This window comes from Urocitellus parryii, chromosome 5, assembly GCF_045843805.1.
Source record: "Urocitellus parryii isolate mUroPar1 chromosome 5, mUroPar1.hap1, whole genome shotgun sequence".
NCBI lineage: Eukaryota > Metazoa > Chordata > Mammalia > Rodentia > Sciuridae > Urocitellus > Urocitellus parryii.
Window position 1 is genome coordinate 61,539,268 of NC_135535.1, and position 10,711 is coordinate 61,549,978.

General features: G+C 36.8%; 1 pseudogene; it reads left to right on the forward strand.

The window, feature by feature from the left end:
* Nucleotides 1–503: 503 nt before the first annotated feature.
* On the forward strand, nucleotides 504–10,242 carry LOC113181101 (olfactory receptor 9K2-like; annotated as a pseudogene).
* Nucleotides 10,243–10,711: the final 469 nt, after the last annotated feature.

The window sequence follows — 10,711 nt, forward strand, 5'->3', positions numbered from 1 at the left end:
CTGTTTCTTTATTTAAATGGTGTTTCATTTCCTGTACGTGCTCTCTTAATTCATTCCTTATAATTTCCTTTAGTTCACTGAACATTTTTATAATCAAATGAAATGGACTCCCCTTCCTCTTTTATATTGTATATTTTTGCTTGTAGTTATCTGTTGTTTTGGAACTTTTCTCTGTTTTTGATCTATAAGTAGATGTCCATGAGTGTGAACTGAGGACCCCTTCTGGTTGTTCATCCTTAGCAGTTCATTGTTGGTTTGGGTATTTATATCTCCTATCCTATGTGATAAAGTAATGAGGTTCAGGTGGGGCTCCACCTTGTGTGGTATGAGAATCACTATTACTTGGCTGAGATGCAGGCATTTCTCTTCAGCAGGATCTCTACCCTATGAACTTGAACTGTCCCAATCAAATTTCATTATTTTTTACTTTGTAATCCTTGGGTCAAGGGTTGGGTGTTGTTAAATCCAGTGTCTTTGTGTTTCTCACTTGGCTGTGAGCCATTATGGCTACGAGGTAAAGCTGATTGCAGTAATTCATATCAGCCTCTATTCTCCCAGTAGAGGGGGGATATAAAGGAAAGAGCTCACAAATTGTGTATTCCTGCAACAAGGATGGTACACAGTTTTAAATTGGAAGTTCCAGTAGATAGAGTTTAGTCTTGGCTGAACTTTGGAACTCTGTCAGTGGATATTTGAGATCTGATTCACACCCTCTATTGCTGGGGAGATTGCCAGTCTCTGCAGGAAGTCTGGATCTCAAGGGCCTCCAATAAAATCCACTTTTAGGGAGTGGGGGCTAACCCTCCACAGGTTTCACCTTCACCACCATGAATACTAGTTATCCTCCCTGGAGGTACAGATGCTCCTGTGTGGCTGCTATCAGTGTCTTCCAATAGCTTTATGGGGCACCAGCAGCAAATGTACCTTTCTCCTTGGATATCTGGAGCCTGTGTGGTCCAGGAACAATTTTCTTTGTGCCTATTTAAGTCATTCGGGTTCAGGTTCACGCTGGGAATCCTAATAGGTGACTGGTGAAAACGTTCTACATAAGTTCCTGATCTCTCTAATTCACAGGTCTCTCCAGTCAATTTTATTTCTTTATTTATTTTGATCTGCTCACAGTGCAATCTTCTCTGTCTGCCTGCACTCCCTCCTCCCCTCAGTGGCCTCAGCTACCAAGAAGCTAGTGCATCTGTAACATATTATTCCTCATATCATATTCCAATTTTCTGACTTCCTCTACCTTTAGTTCCTTTTATAGTCAAATATTTTATAGTCAAGTAAATTTCACTGAGTTCTCTTAGTTACCCACCTTGCTGAGGAGCAGCCTTCCTGCTTTATAAATTTGTTGCTAAGGACCTGCTGAGAAGTGCATCCTTCCTCTAATCCACCATCTTCTCTCTCCTCACCTTAACATTAGAACAGAAGAAACCAAGACATTCTCTACATTTACCATTAACTGAACACCATGGAGAAAGCTTTCTCCATTTATCAAGCCCACCAATGAAAAGAAGTAGCAAATCAAAAAGATTTTCAACTTATCAAGCTTAACTATATAAAGGAATAATCATTAATACAAACATTTCAACAATTCTACATTTTTCATGTGGTGTTAAGTACAGATATACACATCAGACAAGAACAGTTGTTCCTTTGAATAGATAAAAAGATTTTATTACTAAACTTAAAATTCTTTGTCACTTAGTAACAATCAAAATAGTTCTTTATCTTACTGAGAATTGAGCTCAGGGCATCAAGAATGCTAAACAAGTGCTCAATGTTATGGTTTGGATGTGAGGTACCCCTCAAAAGCTCACTTGTGTGACAATGCAAGAAGGTTCAGAGAAGAAATGATTGGGATATTAAGAGCCTTAATCCCATCAGTGAATTAGTCACCTAATCACCTGATGGGATAAGCTGGTGGGGTGGGGCTGAAGGATGTGGGGCATATGGAGTGTAGTTTTGGGATATATATTTGTTTTTGGCAAGTGAAGTCTCTCTTCTTGCTTCCTGATCATCATGTGAGCCACTTCCCGCTGCCACACTCTTCCACAATGATGTCCTGATTCACCTAGAGCCCTGAGGAATGAGCCTGCTCTCCATGGACTGAGACCTTTGAAACCATAAGCCCCCAAAGAAACTTTTCCTCCACTAAAATTGTTCGGGTCAGATCTTTTAGTCACAGCAGCGAAAAAGCTCACTAAAACAGTTTCTGAATTTAGCCCTATGTTTCAAATAAACTTTCTCAATTATTTATCTTCCAATTTTTCCTCTCACTACAGTGAAATTTTATGGTGTTTTCCAGTTCAGGGAAGTATGCCCTGCCCCACTTCTTAATTTATTCATATCAGTCGTTTTGGCTAATGAGATGTTAATGTGAAAAGTACTTGCTCATTCCTGTTTTCATTAGTTCCTTTCAACCACTGCTATGGTGATGGAGGTGATGCACAGTACTGCCTGATGGAAGAGGAGAAGCAACCGAAGAGACATTTTGCCTCAGTCCTCCCAGCTAAGGCCATTCATCCTTAACCAGGTAACAATTAAGACTGCATGGCCCACCTCAGAAGAGTTGCCTCATTGATGATTCCAGTTACATGAGGATATATGATGCTGAGGTTTTCTGACTTTTGTCTGTTTGTTGCTTTATTATTATTTTTATGGTACTAGGGATCAAACCCAAGGCCTTGAGAATGCTAGGCAAGCACTCTACCATTGAGCTACATCCCCAGCCTTCTACACACTATTTTCGTAACAGCCAGCCAACACATAATAGTAAATAAAAATTTGTTGGAGCATTATGTCTTATGTATCTTATTCCAAATTTTTGATAACTGAAATACACTAAAAATAACTACAGTTTTACATGTTCATTTCCTTTAAGGGCATTAATTCTTTTATTACTTCTTGTATTTCAGTGAGTGAAGCACTTTCTGGTATCTGGATCTCCAATTTGTGATCTAGTTAGGGCCATAATGATGGCCACTGATGACAAGGCCATAAAACGATAATTATTATTTACATACAAATAGATTTGCTTAGTCATTGATCTTGCTCATTAATCTTAAATAGGGTTGTTATATAGTTATGATATAACATAGTCTGTAACATGGTCTGTAATATATTTATGATATAATAAGCAAGATAGAAATCATCTAGGAAAGTCATTGATCTCTCCTACTCCACTGTTATTTTACCCAAAGCCATGGCCAACATATTTTTTTTAATTTTTTTATCCTAACTTGTTATATATGACAGCATAATGCATTAAAGTTCATGTTACATATATAGAGCACAATTTTTCATATCTCTGCTTATACACAAAGTACATTCACACCATTCCTGTCTTCTTCATACATATCCTTAGGGTAGTGATGTCCATTTCCTTCCACCTTCATTTTTTAACCCACTTACCCCTTCCTCTCCCTCTCTCTCCCTTTTTCCCTATCTAGAGTTTGTCTATTCCTCCCATGCTCCCCCTCCCAACCCTACTATGAATCAGCCTCCTTATATCAGAGAAAACATTTGACATTTGGTTTTTGGGGATTGACTACTTAACATTATATTCTCCAACTCCATCCATTTACCTTTAAATGCCATGATTTTATTCACTTTTATTGCTGAGTAATATTCCATTGGGTATATATATCACATTTTCTTTATCCAGTCATCTACTGAAGGGCAAGTAAGTTGGTTCCACAGTTTAGATATTGTAAATTTTGCTGCAATAAAATTTTTTCATATATTTGTTGATTGATTGTATATCACCTTCTGAGAAGTGCCTGTTCAGTTCCTTGGCCCATTTATTGATTGGGTTGTTTGTTACTTTAAAGTATATCTTTTTGAGTTTTTTTATATACCCTAGAGATTAGTGCTCTATCTGATATGTGAGGGGTAAAAATTTGCTCCCAAGCTCTAGGCTCTCTATTCACCTCACCAATTTTTCCCCCAAGAAGAAGCTTCTGAGTTTGAATCCATCCCATTTATTTATTCTTGATTTTAATTCTTGCACTATAGGAGTCTGGTTAAGGAAGTAGGGCCTTAATCTGATATGATGGAGATTTGGGCCTACTTTTTCTTCTATTAGACGCAGGTCTCTGATTTAATTCCTATGTCCTTGATCCACTTTGAGTTAAGTTGTGTGCATGGTGAGAGATAGGAGATTAATTTCATTTTGTTGCATATGGATTTCCAATATTCCCAGCATCGTTTGTTGAAGAGGATATCTTTTCTCTAATGAATGTTTTTGGCACCTTTGTCTACTATAAGGTAATTGTAATTTTGTGGGTTAGTCTCTGTGTCCTCTATTCTGTATCATTGGTCTAACAGTCTGTTTTGGTGCCAATACCATGTTGTTTTTGTTACTATTGCTCTGTAGTGTAGTTTAAGGTCTAGTATAGAGATGTTACCTGTTTCACTCTTCCTGCTAAGGATTGCTTTAGCTATTCTGGGTCTCTTATCTTTCCGGATGAATTTCATGATTGCTTTTTTATTTCTATGAGGAATGTCATTGGGATTTTGATTGGAATTGCAGTAAGTCTGTATAATGCTTTTAGTAGTATGGTCATTTTGACAATATTAATTCTACCTATCCAAGAACAAGGTAGATCTTTCCATCTTCTAAGATGTTTTTTAAATTTCTTTCCTTTAGTGTTCTGTAGTTTTTGTTGTAGAGGTCTTTCACCTCTTTTGTTAGGTTGATTCCCAAGTATTTTTTCTAAGGCTATTATAAATGGGGTGGTTTTCCTCATTTCCCTTTCAGAGGATTTGTCACTGATATACAGAAATGACTTTGATTCATGGGTGTTGATTTTGTATCCTGCTACTATGCCAAATTCTAGAAGTTTTCTGGTGGAATTTTTTGGGATCTTCTAGGTATAGAATCATATTGTCAGCAAATAATGCTAATTTGAGTTCTTCTTTTCCTATCTGTATCACTTTAATTTCTTTTATTTGTTGAATTGCTCTGGCTAGAGTGTCAAGAACTATTAAATAGAAGTGGTGAAAGAGGGTATCCCTGTCTTGTTCCAGTTTTTAGAGGGAATGCTTTCAATTTGTCTCCATTTAGAATGATGTTGGCCTGAGGCTTAGCATAGATAGCTTTCAAAATGTTGAAATATATTACTGTTATCCCTATTTTTTCTAGTGTTTTGAACATGAAATGGTGCTGGATTTTGTTGAATGCTTTTTCTGCATCTGTTGATATGATCATTTGGTTTTTATCTTTAAGTCTATTGATGTGATGAATTACATTTATTGATTACCATATGTTGAACTAATCTTACATTCCTGGGATGAATCCCACTTGATCATGGTGCATTACCTTTCTGATATGTTTTTGTATTCAATTTGCCAGAATTTTATTGAGAATTTTTGTATCTATATTCATTAGATATATTGGCCCAAAGTTTTATTTCTTTGATGTGTCTACTGGTTTTGGAATCATGGTGATATTGGCTCATAGAATGAGTTTGTAAGTGCTCCCTCTTTTTCTATTTCCTGAAATAAATTGAAGAGTTTTGGTATTAGTTCTTCTTTAAAGGTCTTGTAGAACTTGGCTGTGTATCCATCTGGTCCTGAGTTTTTCTTGGTTGGTAGGCTTCTGATGGCGTCTTCTGTTTCATTGCTTCAAATTTATTTTTTCAAATTGTGTATATTATCCTGATTCAATTTGGGCAAATCATATGACTCTAGAAATTTGTCAATTCCTTTGATATCTTCTATTTTATTGTAGTACAAGTTTTCAAAATAATTCCTAATTATCTTTTGTATTTCTGTAGTGTCTGTTTTGATATTTCCTTTTCATCATATATGTTAGTAATTTGAGTTTACTCTCTCCTTCTCTTCATTAGATGATTGTTTGCCAATTTTATTTATTTTTTCAAAGAAACAACTTTTTGTTTTGTCAATTTTTTCAATTGTTTCTTTGTTTCAATTTCATTGATTTCAGCTCTGATTTTAGTTATATGCCATTTTCTACTGCTTTTGGTGTCGATTTGTTCTTTTTTTTTTCCCTAGGGCTTTGAGATGTAATGTTAAGTCATTTATTTGTTGACTTTTTCTTCTTTAAGGAATAAAATACATACAATGAACTTTACCCTTAGAACTGCTTTCATACTGTGCCAGAGATTTTGATACATTATATCTATGTTCTCATTCACCTCTAAGAATTTTCTAATCTCCTCCTTGATGTCTTTTGTAAACCATTGTTTATTCTATAGCATATTATTTAGTCTCCAAGTGTTGGAGTAGCTTTCATTTTTTATTTTATCATTGATTTCTAATTTCATTCCATTATTATCTGATAGAATGCAGGGTAGTATCTCTAGTTTTTTATATTTGCTAAAAGTTGCTTTGTGGCATAGTATGTGGTCTATTTTAGAGAAGAATCCATGTACCACTGAGAAGAAAGTTTATTCTCTCGTGGAAGGATGAAATATTCTATATATGTCAGTTAAGTCTAAGTTATTGATTGTATTATTGAGTTCTATAGTTTGTTTGTTCAGCTTTTGTTTGGAATATCTATCTAGTGATGAAAGAGGTGTGTTAAAGTCACCCAGAATCATTGTGTTGTGGTCTATGTGACTCTTGAACTTGAGAAGAGTTTGTTTGATGAACATAAATGCCCAATTTTTTGAAGCATATATAATTGTAATGTCTTATTGATGAATGCTTCCCTTAAACAGTATGAAATATCCTTCTTTATCCCTTTTGATTAACTTTGACTTGAAGTCTATTTTATTTGATATAAGGATGGAGAACCCTGCTTGTTTCCACAGTCCATGAGTGTGGTATTTTTCCCAACATTTCACCTTCAGTCTGTGGATGTTTTTTCCTATGAGATGAGTCTCTTGTAGTCAGCAAGACTGACTTTTTAAAAATCCAATCTGCCAATCTATGTCTTTTGAATAGTGAATTTGATCCATTAACATTCAGGGTTATTATTGTTGACATGATTTGTATTCCCAGCCATATATTTTTTTGGTATTTAACTTGACTTGGTTTCTCCTTTGATTAGTTTATCCTATAGTGTAATACCTCCCTTTGCTGCTGTTTTTCAATTCCTCTTTAATGGAATATTTTTCCCAGGATGTTATGTAGTGCAGGCTTTCAAGTTGTAAATTTTTTTAACTTTTGTTTATCGTGGAAGGTTTTTATTTTATCATCAAAGCTTAATTTTCCTGGATATAAGATTCTTTGTTGGCATCCATTTTCTTTCAGAGCTTGATGTATGTTGTTCCAGGATCTTCTAGTTTTCAGGGTCTGGGAGGAAAAATCTACATATAAACTAATTCATTTCCCCCATATGTAATCTGCTTCCTTTCCCTCATGGCTTTTAAAATTCTCTCCTTATTCTGTATGTTAGGCATTTTCATTGTAATGTGCCTTAGAGTGGATCTGTTGTGATTTTGTACATTTGGCATCCTGTAAGCCTCTTGAATTTGGTTTTCCAATTCATTCTTCATACTTGGAAAAGTTTCCGACATTATTTCATTGAATAAATTGCTCATTCCATTGGTTTGGAACTCTATTCTCTCCTCTATCCCAGTAACTCCTAAATTTGGACTTTTTATGCTATCCCATATTTCTTGAATGTGCTGCTCGTGGTTTCTTACCATTTATACTGTGTTGTCTACATTCTTTTCAAGATTATATATTTTGTCTTCATTGTCTGAGGTCCTATCTTCCAAATGGTCTAATCTGTTATTGATGCTTTCAATTGAGGTTTTAATTTGGTTTATTGTTTCTTTCATTTCAAATGTTTCTTTTTGGTGTTTTTGTTTGTTTGTTTTGTTTTGTTTTTAGAAGCTCTATCTCCCTATTGAACTAATCTTTTGCTTCCTGTGTTTGTTTATGTAGCTCTTTGTCGAAATGATCTTTTGCTGCCTATATTTGCTCTCTTGTGTCATTCCTTAATTCACAGAACATTTTAATCATGTACAACCTAAACTCTTTCTCTGTCCTGTCTTCTGCTGTGCTGGCCATGGATTCTAATAATGTGGTATCTTGATATGTTTGGGGAACTTTCTTCTCTTGTCTTTTCATATTGCTTTTATGTCTTCCCTTATAGCACTGTGGATCTGAGGTGTTACGTTTTCACCCCATAGGCTTATAGTCTCCCATAGGGATTCAATACCTCTCCTCTGATGTGCAGGACAATGTTATAAGATCCCAATATAAACAGTATACACCCTAAAAACAAATGTTTGCTATTAACATGTTTACAGTTTGGTCACAATGTAGAGAATTGGTGAATTCAATTATTATCTACAATATACTCAGTAGGTTTGTAAAAGGATTTACAGTTTGTGATCGTGGACAAAGAACTGGGAGTGAGGGGTAGGATAATAAGATGAGGAGCTAGGAGCTGAGGATATAGAGTTGTTATATCTTAGGAAGTGTGAAAGAGAAATCTAAAGAGGAAGATTATTAGCAGGAGAAGGGAGAGGAAGTAATATTGGGTAGACAAGTAAGTGGGAACACAGTAGAGTACATAAAACAAACTCACATATATAGACAAAAATTTTAAAAAAGTAAAATAGTAAAAATTAGTTGGATAAATATATATATATATATATATATGTATGTATATACACACACACACACACACACACAAACACAGCTGTAATATACTATTGAGACATCCCAGTCCTCAAAATCCTAATTCATGCAAAGTACTTGGTTTCCATTATGTTGGGAGATGTGAGGGTGGGAGAGTAGAGAGGGAGAAGGGAAAAAAACAATCTCAAAGGAAGAAACAGGATTGTTTTGGTTGGAAATCCATGTCTTTCCTGCTTCCCTTCTCATCCAATAGGTGGGGTCATCTGTTGTTAGCTGGAATCTCCTCCCTCAGGGTGGTAAAGTTAACCAGGGTGTCAACATACCAGGATAATAGTTGCTGGGGAGAGAGTGGAGTTAGAAACTGGGTACCTGGCCAGCTGGAGTTCCAAAACTGGAAGCCGCCCCCACTGAAGATGGTGATGAAGGTGGCCCAAGATGGAGGTGCCTGCTTTCAGCAGTGGGCTATTGGATTGTGTCGGGGGAGCCAAGAGATGGCATTGGAGGATGAGTTCAGAGATGAGCTCATGCAGTGTGTGGCTATCAGCTGACTTCAGAGCCTGTGTAAAGTTCTCGGGTACAGGTAGGCTACTGCGAGTAGAGGACTATCTGCGCTGCTGCAGAATCCCAAGATGGCGGTGACCAGGGGAGCCCCACATTGGTAGATGGGGGTCCACACAGGAGTGGCGGCTAGAGTTCCTGCATGTGGGAAGCTGCTAGATGTTCTGCGTGGGAATGGCAGCAGTGATTTCTGCTCAGGTGCATGGCCAAAAGTTCTGAGTGGGTGTTGATGGTGCCCCCTCAGGTACCTGATAGTCCTATGTGGGTGAGTAGTTGGGATACCTACTCTGATGCTGAGGCCCAGAGCCCTGGAGGGGCACGATGGCCACGATTTTCACATGGGAGCAGGAATTTCACTCACAGAGAAGCAGTATTCTCACTACTTGTGTCCCAGGTCACGGGAGCATCACAGAATGCTGCCTCCTCTGGCCGGCCATCTTGGATTTCCCTTGGACAACATCTTATCTCAGAAAAAATCATATTCTTTGCAGATTGTGTGGCTCAACTGTTTCTTTATACAGTTTTCATGGTAACAAAGGGGTTTGTCCTGGCAGCCATGGCCTATGACCACTTCAGTGCCATCTGCAATCCTCTTCTTTATAGTGTCTACATGTCAAGATACCTCTATAGTCAACTGGTCCCTATTGCTGCGATGGGGTCAGTTCCACCCTCCAAGTCAGTGTAACATTCACAGTGTCTTTTTGTGCATACTGAGTTATTGATCATTTCTACTGTGATTCTTACCAAATGGAGATCTGTTCTAATCTCTTTGTCAATAAGATGGTATCTCTGAGTTTAGCTATCTTCATTATTTTGCCCACCATAGTTGTCATTGTAGTCTCTTACATGTAGATTGTGTCCACAGTCTTGAAGATTCCCTCCACTGAAGGGAGAAAGAAAGCCTTCTCCACCTGCAGCTCTCACCTTGGGGTAGTGAGTGTGCTTTATGGGACTGTCTCTTTTGTGTATCTCGTACCTCCCAGCAATCCTGAACTCTACAAAGTGGCCTCAGTATTTTACATACTGATGACACCCATGTTAAACCCTCTGATCTACTCTCTAAGAAACAAGGATGTCAAAGAAGCTTTAAGAAAAACCCTAGGGAACAAGAAAACATTACCCTAATTCTCCTTTCTTAATGTTTCCTTATTGAAGCGCCCACTGATTCATCCTGGTTTGCTTTTAATATGGAATTGAGTTTGAGTCATTCAGGGATTCTTTAAGCTGACCAGCTCACAAGTGAATTAATTTCAATGAAGGGGTACTATCAACCCATCAATCACTCTTTTATAAGAGCATTGTTATATATGAATTTCTTGGGCATCAATAAAACTTGCAGTCATTCCATAAATAGAAATATACTTCTCTCTGGTTTTTGTAACACTGTGCTATCATGCATTTAACAAAATAATTCAACAAAATTGTTGATGTTTAAATATAATTTATTATTGTTTATTTTTAGCATTGGTTGTTATTACTTTGCTGTCATATCAGAGGTAGAGAAATACATTCTGTATCTCATTTCTAAAAGCTGAATATGCAAATCCACAAAAGGGAAATCTTTAATATTAATGTCCTCTCACGAGGGGGTAAA